Below are 12645 nucleotides of genomic sequence, written 5' to 3'. Positions count from 1 at the left end.
GCTAAAGTGGTTTCTAATGGATCTTATGTTTTTTTAAACACCATGCTACTCCAATCGAGGAGAGCTTGCATAATTAATACCACATTTTTAATATATTAACAACATTTACGACATTGACAAGCAGTGCAGATGTTCTGGATACAGGATGATCCTGTAGAGTAAAGTGAGAGGCAGACTGCAAAAATTGCTTTCAGACAATTTCCCATTTCTGGCTTTTATACAGCAAGTGTAATAATAGTATAGCACTTACTTACAGAGTCAAATAAAGCTCAGGAACCATTGTCTCGAGCCCTGGAGGCCCTATTTCTTTTCTATAAAACGCCACTTTGGGAAGGAATGATTCTGAACAGAGAAACAGCAGGGAGAAGACTCATCACTGTGTTGCTTTGCCCTGCAAAAGGGTACTGAAACATGTTTTGGCAGCAACCCAACTTGGGCAAAGTGGATGCTGTGGGATATGAAGAGGCATATAAGTAAAGGATTAAGCACTCTCTCTTCTACTGTTGTTTCTCTACCCCTCCTGAGGTGTGTATATATATATATATGCTTTCGTAGATTTTCACGGGTACAGGAATGCAGGTTTTGGTGTCCTCGGGTGTCTTCCCGTGTAAAAGTTGGGGTGTCTAGGCGACGTTTCGACGAGGTCTCACTCGTCATCTTCAGGCTCGTCTTCACTCGTCTCTCTTCACACAAGTGCCCATTAATGAAGCCTTGACAGCTATTCAAAACAAATACAACCCCCCCGAATACATCTTGGACCTGACCAACCACTGCCTAACCAACACGTACTTCATCCACAATGGACAAAGATACAAACAGATAGAAGGAGCACCTATGGGATCACCCCTCTCACCGGTCATCGCAAACCTGTACATGGAACACTTTGAAACCAATGCTTTAGACAAGTCAGAACACAAACCCAAACTTTGGCTCAGATATGTTGACGACACCTTTGTAATTTGGCCACACGGGAAGGAAAAACTGGATAGCTTCCTCACACATCTCAACAACTTACACCCCAAAATACAATTCACTATGGAAATAGAAGCCAACAACCAACTTCCCTTCCTTGACGTCCTAATCTACAAAAAACCTGATGGCTCCCTAGGACACACTATCTACCAGAAAAAAAACACACACCAACCGCTACTTACATGCACAATCACACCACCACCCTGCACAAATAAACTCCGTAGCCAAGACTCTCATCTCCAGAACCAAACGCCTGGCTGACAAAGACCACTTGACAACTGAGTTACAGAATCTCTCAAATGTGTTAATTGCCAATGGATACCAGCAAAACAGGATTACGAAGCTAATCCAAAAGGAAACACCCCCCAAAAACCAAGACACAGAAGAAAACAATGGCATGGCCCTCCTTCCTTATATCAAGGGCACTACAGATAAAATTAGCAAAATCCTCCATAAACACAATATCAAAACAGCCTTTTGCACCAACCAAAAAATAGCCAATATCCTCAGAAACCCCAAGGATAAAATCCAGTTGGAAAACCAAGGGATCTATGAAATACCCTGCAAAGTCTGCCCAGCCACGTACATTGGACAAACAAACAGACGAATAAATGCACGTATCGCAGAACACAAGAATGCCGTCAAAAAAGAAGAAAAAACTTCCTCTCTTTTCCAACACATGAAAGAAACAGGACACGAAATTAATTTTGCAGATTCCAAATTGCTCTTTAACACGGAACATCACCACAAGAGAATAATCATGGAAGCCATCGAGATAGAGAAACACCCTCACAACATGAACAAGCGTGACGACACATCCCGCTTGCCAGACATCTGGAAATTAGCCCTCCCCACAAAAACTGACACCAGATCCAGAGGCACACAGAACGCCAACACCAATCAACCACACCAGACCCAAACCCAGACCCTCTCCACAGATGAATTACTGACACCATCCAGTAGCCAATCCATGGTGGCACCTCCGGATGCTGCACCCCCCTGCAATCCCTACACAGATCTGGCTGACACAAGCCACAAAACCACAGCTCGCCCCTATACACGAAGCCAAGCCAAAGCACAACTAAGTGCAATACAGCCATCTTCTCAGGAAAACTCTTCACAAAGTTCAAGAGGTCAAGACACAAAGACTTTAGCAACTAATCCACACCTAATGACCCACCTAAGTGGTACTCAGGATATCACTCAAGAAATCACTCAAGGTATCTCTCAAGTAATTAAGGAACAAAAGAAGAAAAGGCACACTAGCCTGGGAACTTCCTCTCTGCCCAGAACATTGGAGGCTAGACACCACACCCCCTCTACAGTATTTATAGGAACTCAAACATTGAGATCCCGCTCTGTTCCAGTAACAAGAAGCCGAAAGCACCAGCCTGAAGATGACGAGTGAGACCTCGTCGAAACGTCGCCTAGACACCCCAACTTTTACACGGGAAGACACCCGAGGACACCAAAACCTGCATATATATATATATATATATTTCCCCTTAAACAAAAGAAGGTCATCACAATTCAGTGCATTCACTTGAATGCAACATGTGTTTAGGTCTTGTGAGTTAATTATTTGGGGAAATCACCATGAAACTGGTGCATAATCTTTACAATTAAAAAAAATGTTGGTCTGGAAAGCTTTTCACACTAGATTAGACACACTAGATGTAGGCTAGGGGTCTTCAGGAACCTCTCAAGAGAAGAAGGAGAAGAGGAGGAGGAGGAGGAGGAGGAGGAGGAGTTTGGATTTGATATCCCACTTTATCACTACCCGAAGGAGTCTCAAAGAGGCTAACATTCTCCTTTCCCTTCCTCCCCCACAACAAACACTCTGTGAGGTGAGTGGGGCTGAGAGACTTCAAAGAAGTGTGACCAGCCCAAGGTCACCCAGCAGCTGCATGTGGAGGAGCAGGGACACAAACCCGGTACACCAGATTACGAGACTACATCTCTTAACCACTACACCACACTGGCACTTAGGAGTGCCTAAGGAGGAGTGGCTTGCGATTTTGCTCCCAAATTCAATAGCTCCATTTTATTAGTGGGAAGGACCATTCAATAAGTCAAATGAACTCCAGTTGGCTGAGGTGGGAAGTAATCTGACTATGCAGAGATTAAACATCAGGAAGAACTTTCTGACAGTAAGAGCAGTCCAACAGTGGAATGGACACCTTCCTTGGTGGTAGACTCTCCTTCCTTGTAGGTTTTAAAATGGAGTTTGGATGGCCATCTGTCTTAGATGCTTTAGTTGAGATTCCTGCATTGCAAGGGGTTGGACTAGATGACCCTTGGGGTCTCTTCCAACTCTACAATTCTATGATTCTGTGATTTTATTAACTGCAGACAAGGTCAGTCTGGGGAGAGGGATTGCCCCTCTTCCTGGAGAGGAGGCAGAAGAAAGGTTTCTGCTTGTCACAACCAGTAGAAGGAGTATCAGAGGAATATCCTTCACCTTGATGCAATAACTCTCAGGAAAAATGAAAAGAAAAGAAAAGGGCTAGAACATTTCTCTTTGATTAATTTCTGTTAAATGCCATCCCATTACTTTCCACACTGCAGCACGCAGTGCCTAGGAAATCCACATCAAAACATATTTCAAAAATGAAATATGTGAAGTCTTTCAGTGACAACCAGCTGTAAATGATATGGAAACGAAGCCCTATGCATTTGATTCTTTTAGAAAAGCACACTGCAGTAGTAATGCAAATTTATTTCTAACTAGTAATAGCATCCTCTAAAATTATGCATGGGAAACATGTTATCAATTGAAACAGAATATTAATTGAATTCAGTACATCAAGCCAGATTTAAGTCTGCATTCTAATGGAAACTCTGAAAGTTTGAGTTGTAAATAAGACATTTCTTGGTTTTATTGGATGAAATCTGCTTGCTAAGACTGATGCAAAAAATAATTCCCATTTACTGTTTACATTTGAAATCCCTCATGTGTCCTTTGCACAATTCCTGGGTAATGACAGCATGCAGCATCTTGTTTCACACACATTTTAACTTGTTCCTGTCTATTACCCACTGAAAGTGGCTCCTTCTGCAATGATAAATCGCTTCAAGCTGCTTGATGCAGGTGTTTGTGGCACTATGAGGCAATGAAGAGGAACTACAATATTATTCTACAGAGAACTCAGAATTCACACTTTCAGCACATCTCCTTGTTTCTTTGTAGCACCTATGCAAAGCCAGTCAATCAGCACAAAGTGGAAGAGACTAAGGATTTTCCGCCATGCATTAATTGACTTTGTCCTCAACAAGGGTACATGTCTGAGCTGGCACTTCACAGCTATAGCCTACACTGTCCCTTTTGTTCTTGATGCCAAGAGCCAATTGGTCTAAGCCATCCTTAGGTTACTTTACACCTGCTGAGTCTTATGCTGTGCCAAGGGCAGTTTTTAAATATACTTATGGATTGATTCTACAATTTTTTGCATAGTGCAGGGGAGCCTCAAAGCAGCAGCAATGCACTTCAGCTTTGGGGAGCTTATATCTTTCTTACTTTATCTGGATTTTTTCCTCTGGCCCGGTGTTCAATATCGTAAACCCACAGCAAAGTATCCAGGCAGGAGACAGTGGGAAATCTGGCACAAAAAGTGATTTTCTTTCCAAAGACAAATGCAGAGACTCTGAACTACAGTTCGATCTAGTCAGGCCAGAGAAGAGGAGGTCAAGGGCATCACAGCGCTCCGAAGGATAACTCGATTAATTATAAACCAATCCGAAAGAAAGCTTGAGAGGAATACTGAAAGCTGGCTGCATTTTCACAGTGAACAGAAAGAAATCTGAGACCTGGGAAGGACATGGTAAGCCTAAGGCAAGAACATCACACTCTTCACCTCAAATTAAGAATGATTTTGAAGGTAACTTCTATTCACTGTTAAAGCAGGAGGTGTTAAATTCAGTGATAATTACTGTGCTAATGCATTGCTCATTTGGCTATGATACCTCTGGAGGTGATTATGGGGGAGGGACATTGAATCTACACAGAGTGCATATCCCAGTTGTTACACTTCACAAATGTTTGCAACAGCTTCTTGTACCACCAGCCCACTCCACACTACAAGCAAGTGCAACCCACAAGGTCCCTGCCATCGCTGCTAGGGAATCATGTTTTGAACCTGCAAAAAAGGATAGCTCCTTCTTCAAAGGTACTTGTGTTAACTCAATTTCATGGCTTCCACCTTAGTACCAAACAGAGAGTGGGAAGTGTCCATAACACCTTTATCTTAACATTCACCAACACTGACACCTTTACTTCTTTATGCAGGGCCCTAGCTATGGAACTCACTTCCATAGAAGGTGGTGATGCCCGCCAATGGCCTTGAAAGAGGATCAGACAAAATCATTGAGGTCTATTGATGGCTACTAGCCACAATAGCTACACTAGGCCCTCCATGTTTGTAGCAGCAATGTCTCTGAATACCAGTTGCTGGAAATCACAGGAGGGAAAAGTGCTCTTGTGCCTGAATCACCCTTGCAGGTTTCCCACACGCATCTGGTTGGCCACTGTGAGAACAGAAAGCTGGACTAGATGAGTCATTGCCCCGATCCAGCAGGGCCTTCATATGTTCTTAAGTTTAGTAGTGTCTATATAAAAACAGGAAGCTGCCTTATCCCAGGTCACATTGTTGTGGGAATGTTCAGGGAGGCAGGAGAGGATATATTGTTTATTAATATCCTTCCTAACTTGCGCTAGCAAGTTCTATAACTTAGCAAAGTTTTACATTCCCCTTTCAAATGCACAGCAGACAGCTGGTTGCAGTCTTGCTTAAGCCTCTCACTATCATACAATTCAGTATTGAATTGTATGTTCCTGGTAAGTTCTCTTTTAATCCCTCTTAAAAAGAATAAACATGCCACAATCTTGTGTTAAGTATGTAAAAGAAGTTTACTCACACCATCAGTTCACAGTTGGATCCCTGAAGGCAGACTTAGTTACATACGTGTTGATCTATCCCATATGGGGATAATCCCAGTGTCCTCTGTTGGCTGAAAGTCAACAGAGTATTTCTAGCTAAAAAAAGCTGCTCCAACGACAGAGGAAGTCAAAGAGAGGGGAGAGTGTGCTGTGTGACTTGCCCTTTTGTTACCTGGGCAGGTAAGGTCACGCCCACCTCTGGTCACATGCAAAGGAAGTATGTCCCAGCCAGTAAGAAACAGAAAGTTTTTGACTGGCTGGACCAAACATTCGCCCACATGTCCACTCTAGGAAAACAAAGAATGCTGTACTTGACTGCTACTTATGGATCATATCCCACAATTGTCACACTATTTGTCTAGCTGTCCCAGTATTGCCAGCAGCTCTCAAAGTTCTTACCTGAGGTCTAGTTAGAACATTGGACTAGGACCTAAGAGACCAGGGTTCAAATCCCCACTTAGTCATGAAGCTAATTGGATGACTTTGGTCCAGTCACTGTCTCTTAAATGAACCTGCGTCACAGAGTTGTTGTGAGGGGGGAAATGAGGAGGGTGAAGACTGTGTATGCCACCACATTGAGCTCCTTCAGGAAATGCTGAATAGAAATAAATAAATAAACTGGAAATAACAGAGATTGAACTTAGAACCTTCTGCCTGCAAAGCTTTACCTCTGAGTTATGGAATTTCTAAGATCCTCAGGTACACTTTGAGAATGACTCATGCATGGGCAATTTTGATTAAAAACTTAATTTGCCTGAATGCCTTTTCTTTTTCTTTTTAAGAGACATTTTGGACAGTTAACCTCCTTCCTTGCCCATCCCCATGGCACAGGCATACCAGTGATCAGTGTAGAAGCTTGCTGACAGCATGATGAATAATGATGTCATATTTACTTATTAAAGCAATACTCAACAAACCTCACAAGATGACAGGTTAAATTTATCAAGGGCACTCACGGGAACCTGTTGCGAAGAGCAAATGAACATTGTTGTTTATAGTTGGAGTGTTATTTGGTGTTACTGAGCTCTGACCACATTGCATTGTTTTGCATCTTGATTAATACTGATGATATTCCTTCTCTTGCAGTTTGCAAAGCACATTTAACCTGTGTTCAGGTTGGGCAAATAATCTGGCTGTTCAACTAATTATAACATTGTATTCATAATAATAGGTTGATGATCATGATAATTCAGAGGAAGATACTGTCCAGCTTATTTTTCACTATTCTTCATTTTATTATTTCAACTACTGTTTTGCACTTCTAACCTGCCCTATCTTCAAGGCTCATGATGGGCACAACACAGAAGCTAACAGCAAGAAGCTAACACAACAGAGCCTTTCCAAGTTCCCTTCTTGCTGTACACAAGCCTTGTTTTAAACTTCCACTCCCTGCCACTCAGTGTCACCCTTTGCATGCTCCCTCAAACCTCTGACATTTTTTTAAAATTGTCACTTTTTCCTTTCAGTGTTCTTCATCCCTGCTTTATTCAAACCTCTGTCATTGTTTAAATTTACCACATTACATGATATAGCCAGTTGCCCACTGACCTACAGAATCATCATGTGAGTGAGAGCCCTGACGGTTTGGTCAAGCAAAATTTACTTAGGCCTGGATTTGATTTCTGCACTGATGAATGATCTTAAACCTTCAGTCAGGCTTGGACAAAGATTGCAACGAGGCACCTGTGATCTTTTTCTGAAGGCATTTGCTGTCTCACTGTCTAGGAATAAGTTTAAAGAAAGCAGTTGTCCTGGACAAGTCACACAATACAGTGATCAGTTAAGGAAAAAGGAAGTGGGTGTTCTCTGAGCCCCAATCCAAATGTTATACTCAACACATCAGTCATGAGTTTCCTCCCTCCCACAACTATATGTCTTATTTATGACAAGTATAAGACATTATTATGGGATATGTGCACATTCACTTAGCAAATGCTATCACAGACTGCCTGCAAGGTATGTCAGGTCAAAGCCTACTAGGGACCACAACGCTTATCTGCATGCAAAACTACTGGAAGGTAGAGCAGAAACACCACTTTAATAGGATACTGATCATCCACCCTTTCTGGAGATGCAACTTTATTATTTTCCTCATCTGTAGGCGACTTGAATTGTCTTTAAAAGCATCCCCATTCACAGTGCAATAATCCACACAGTAACCAGGTCCAGACATTACAAAGGCATTCATTCAATGCTTTTTATATTAATAGAAAATATATTTTATACTTAACCACCAAGTTAAGCATATGAAACACAACTGCTCAAATAGCCAGGGGTTTATTTTTAATAACCACTTTCTCTTTAAAATACAGTAATTGTTAACACTAAACATAGCCCTTAGATTTAGTGAAAATGTCTCATTAAATCCAAAATAAATGAATCACCAAGGTAATTTGGGTAATATACAAGAGCAGTGAAGTGTTTGCGTCCTCTTCTCATTAAGCACATTTAATAACTAAAATCTGTTCTTGGTCTATGACATTATTGCTTGCTTTAGTTCCTAGTAATTTCAGCATCCCAACTGATAGGAACCATAAGCAAAACATGCAAAATCTTGGTGACCATATTAATGCGTAACTGTATTTCCTTTATTAACTCATTAACAATATTTAAATCTGGTATAAACACCTAGCAAGATAGAAGGGAAGGGCCATGTGGGACCATGGCAAGCATTAGGGTCCACAGCAGAAGAAAACCCTAATTAAAACCTGTGAGATTGTCCCACTGGTGTTCATCAGTATCATCTAATTCAGTAAGTGAACCAATTCACATCTTTCTGCTAAACACTGATTGGTTGTGCTTCCCCTTCAATGTGTCAAATGCCGTCATTTCTATAATAATACACCAGAACCTATTCTCATATAAAGCATCAGCAAATGACATGGCCCTTTCTGAACTGTAACATGTCAGGACGGAGATTGCAGATTTGATGCTTAGCTGCTTCTTGTTGTAACAGTTTGCTCATGTTTACATGAGCAAACTAGACTCTGTGCCGTTTTGAAAGTTTCTGTCACAAATAGTTGGCACTGCTGCATGAGAGTTGAATGAAAGTAGCTCCGACCAAAAGAAATGTTACTAGGCCCTAGTTTTAACCATACAGTTAATATCTAATATTAAATAGCAAGCAACGTACTGTTCAGTGGGAGAAAAAAGGAACACCATTATGCAGGAAGGCTCACTACAAATTAACCAGTGTCTTCTCCCGGATATTAAGAAGTGGGGGCATAGTGTTTGTTTATGCAAGGAGAATCACGTTCTCTTTCAGAAAATTATTTCCCACAATCAATGCCAATCTAGACATTTTACCCACTGTCTGGAAGGCGTTATTTGTTTTGATCAAGATAAATTTGAGTCTGCTTTCCCTTAATGAATAGAGTAAATCAAACTATGCTGAGCCCATCTTCAGGACATTTTATATAGGAATCATTTCTCCTCCCCGAAACAAAACAACAACAAAACAAAACTGCATTGTGCTTCTCTGGACGACGACAGGGCTGATTGCCAAAATGAGCTATTTCCCATTTCCTATTAAATGATGGTTCTTTACAGAGGTTTGATAGCACAGGGGAGGGTGCGTGGGGAGGAAACAGCAGTGAAGGACAAATAAATATCTTTGAACATCCTACTGTGTTTTCGTTAGCAGCGTTGGTATTGTGAGTTATGCAAATTGCTTTTCAGCAGAGTAGGAGTTTGCTTTATATGACATGAAATGGTGAATTTGCTAAAATCCAGGAAGGGTTGCCCAGCCCTTCAATCATACAAGAGAAAGATAAATTGACTTTCATGCAGCTTACTATAAGGAATCTAAATGAAGTGGAGTGGGAGGGGGCACTTCAGCCAGAGAAATGGATGATAACTTTTATAAACAAGAATAACGCATAAGAGACAATAATGAATGTGTGTGAGTGGAAGAGCCACAACCTCAGAGAGAGAACATCATTCAAAATCAGTCTATAATACTACACATACATGTGTGTTCACACATGCACATACACACTCCAATGCCCTCTTCTTATTTGGCTCCTAACTTGATAGACAGATGATAAATTAACTGGATTAGAAAAGGAAGGAAGGAAGGAAGGAAGGAAGGAAGGAAGGAAGGAAGGAAGGAAACAGATGTGGCAACACCTGTGGCAGTCCAGATGTTGGAGTACAACTGCCGTCATCCCTGACCATTAGACATGCTGCCTGAGGCAGATGTTCAACAGCATATGGAGGTCCAGAGGTGACCCACCCTGGAAAAAGAATGATAGATAAAAGTGACGTATGTAGGAACCCAATGAGATGTGGGGAGTGTTGACAATGGACTGAGATGTAAAGATGTCTGCAGAGCAAAGAAACTGGGGAAAGAGGATGCCAGGGACTAGAGCAGGTGTAGGGGTGTGTGTGTGTGTGTGTGTGTGTGTGTGTAGTTATTCCTAGGATATTTCTCCATGCAATTACTTTTTCCTTTAGAGTGGCCTTTTTTTCCCTCTGTGAAAATTATTTCACTTCTTTCAGTAGATTGGTCCTCCAAATTCGGGAGAATATAAATTCAAATTTTTGTTTGTAAATTTAAATTAGGGAAATTTGTTTCACATTGATTTTCCCCTAGCCCGCCCCAGCAAGAACATTTAGCCAAACAGCCTAGATGGTGCCAAGATGGCCAGGTGCCTTTGCGTGCCATTGGAGCAAGAGAGGCAGAGCGGGAAAATCCTTGGTGCCAATTGGTACATTCCTAAGGCAGTCCAAGGAGGCAGGCAAGACTTGATCCGTACTTAAGGAACAATCTGCCTTCTCTCCAGCCTCTCCATTTGCTGGAGCAGCCTCCCTTTCTGTCTCCCAGTGTGCTTCAGGGTTCCCACTAGGGGGCCATATAGGATTTTTTTCTCCTATTCGTATTTTGGATTGCAGATTGTTTTGTTTTTTTGCCTACTTCACACTGAATATCAGGATGGAGTGCTTAGGGTTTTCATATTTTAAAAAGTGAGAATCAGGATGCAAAAGTCTGGGGGGAAAGGGTTTGGCCAAGGTTCGGGGGGGGGGGGGTTGTTGAGCGTTTTTAAAGGGAAATTGCCAGAACCTACCCCTTCTGACATGCAGACGGATTTTCAGACATTACAGACATTTCCACCCAGACCTATGGTAACCCTAGGAATGCTTGATCTGCTGTGCTGTTAAATAGGTTAATCTTCTGGATTTTTTTCACTGGGTCAGGAGGTCAGACTTCCTTACCCACCTGAGGTGGACTAAATGACTAAACAACAACAAGGGAGCCATGCCCAGTTCCTTAGGCAAGGCTGGTTCATCCAGGGGCTATAGTTATTCAGTTCAGTTTATCTCCTGCTCCATAGTCAACCTCTTCTGCTGGTTTTAATTTAATATCTAAATAAAAGTGGCCTAGTTCAGCCCCAACTTGAATTCCTTATTGCGACTCAATTCATTTTAGCCCTTCCAAATCTGTGAGACCAGCCAGACCAGGTTTCTGCAGAGGCAACTGGGGCAGGGCTGGTTTTATATAACCACTGCCTCAGTTTTGGTTCCTTCATCAACTATTCAACCAAGCAATCATTTATTGTGTTTGACTAAAAGCCATTACAAAATCCTCAGCTATTCACAGCACCTACTCTAGAGCTTTTGTCCCTCCCTTCCCTTCCCTTCCCCTTGACTGTGGCCTTTGGGAACCTGGTTGTCTGCCTGACCTGACTACATTCCTGCCTCTGGCCCTGCTATGACCTACCATGAACTCATCTCTGGTCCTTGTGGGCTCACCCCCATCCAGACCTTTGGATTGTCCACAAAAGGAATCAGAATTTGGACACTCCTTTTTGCTTCTTTGCTGGGTGTTCATCTGTTCGTTGGGAGGTATCTATGACTGTTCAGATAGCTCTTTTCCACAACCTCCCCCCAAAACCCTTCAATTTATTTCTACACAGTTTACCTCAAACTTGTTATAGAAAAGCATATTCACTTAATGATTCCATTCACGTAGGAAGCATTTCTAATTAAAGCAAAGGAATGGATTTAAACAGAGAATCCCATTTTACAGTATTTGATTCTGAGATGTAGGGTAATTGCTTGCACTATGCAGGATTGTGTAGTGAGGAAGCCTGGTGATTCTTTGATGCTTTCTTCTGAAGGGAGTGATTGGGAGCTTCCAGTGCTGCTTGCAAGATTCAGTAAAAACAGAGCACCTTTTCAGAGATATGTCAGCCTGCAGCACCATCTTTCCATTTATTTGAGAAATGGTGCAGAAGTGTTTGACCTCCGCAGGCTGCAGATTGGGCTTAAAAAGTCCATTACTGTGAACTGACAGCACCACCAAAGGCAAACTGATAAAAATGAAATGAGCAACATCCTGAAGCTATATATGCAAAGAAAAAAGGGGGGGTGTAATCTAAATATCAAATGTGTTATTGAATTCCTGGCTTCCAAACAACACTGCTGCTGCATTGAACAAGCGTGGGAGGAGGCAGAGTACCACTATTTAGCTCTACATCTTTTATCTTTCTTCTACAGACTGTAGAATAGTGCATTAAGTTCTGGCAGGTTAGTAAACATTTGTATTGTGACCATTGTCTTAAATATACCCTTGTGGAAAGAGAATAGGTACAAGAAACAGGAACAGATTACCAAGATTCTTGGAATGAAAATGGCACTTAGGTTGCCCTCCCATTAATATAATTTGTAAGTTGGTTCCCCACCGCACCCCCCACATAAATGCAGGCAATCGTCGTGCTAGTGAGCTTTCTGTTCCG

The 12645-nt window shown here is 41.9% G+C and overlaps 1 protein-coding gene across 5 annotated transcripts in view; it reads right to left on the bottom strand.

Annotated features, from left to right (window-relative positions):
* The window catches only part of LUZP2 (leucine zipper protein 2), a 361146-nt gene that overhangs the window by 120451 nt on the left and 228050 nt on the right, over positions 1-12645 (bottom strand). The window lies entirely within an intron of this gene.

This window comes from Podarcis gaigeae, assembly GCF_964106915.1.
Source record: "Podarcis gaigeae genome assembly, chromosome: 1".
In the NCBI taxonomy this organism is placed as follows: domain Eukaryota; kingdom Metazoa; phylum Chordata; class Lepidosauria; order Squamata; family Lacertidae; genus Podarcis; species Podarcis gaigeae.
Note: the sequence above shows the minus strand (reverse complement) of the source record. Positions and strands in the feature narration are given on the sequence as shown.